Here is an 864-nt window from a genome sequence, read left to right on the forward strand (position 1 = left end):
TCAAAATTCATATTAATATTTCATTATTTATGTACATCACATTTGAAACTTAAATACATAGAAAATAAAACTTAACAATAATTTATTTACATATATACTTCACAATCCCACATATTAAACTATTCCATCATTGATCAAATGACCAATATTTCCTTCAGGGTCCTCAAAGAAATCAGATACATCATAATGAGTGGTGGAGTTCTCAGCATCATTTGAAACAAAATTTGTTTCCTTTCCTTTGTCGTTCTTTTTCAAAGATACCTGGTAAAGATCGACTAGGTGCCTTGGGGTATGACAGGTACGTGACCAATGGCCCTTTCCACCACAGCGGAAACACTTCTCCTCTGTTGATTTATTCTGCCCGATATTCCTTTCTTTATCCCACTTCTGGTGAGATCCTTTCTTTTGAACATAATTCTTTTTCCTTCCATAATTTTTCTTGTTATTAAAAGCATGCCATTTACCTCTTCTGGGGTAATGATTTGCCGCATTTACTTCAGGAAATGGGGCGGCGCCAGCTGGGCGCGCTTCATGATTTTTCAATAACAACTCATTGTTGCATTCGGCAACAAGAAGGCAAGAAATTAACTCAATATTTTTTAAACCCTTTTTCTCGATACTGCTGCTGCAGGAGCACATTCGAGGCATGGAAGGTTGAGAAAATTTTCTCCAACATATCATGATCAGTTATTTTTTCCCCACACAATTTCATTCGTGAGGTGATTCGAAACATTGCAGAATTATATTCATTTATAGATTTAAAATCTTGTAAACGCAAATGCGTCCATTCATATCGGGCCTGAGGAAGTATTACCGTTTTCTGATGATTATACCTTTCTTCAAGGTCTTTCCAAAGATCTGCAT

This window comes from Arachis duranensis, chromosome 7 (assembly GCF_000817695.3).
Source record: "Arachis duranensis cultivar V14167 chromosome 7, aradu.V14167.gnm2.J7QH, whole genome shotgun sequence".
Taxonomy (NCBI): domain Eukaryota; kingdom Viridiplantae; phylum Streptophyta; class Magnoliopsida; order Fabales; family Fabaceae; genus Arachis; species Arachis duranensis.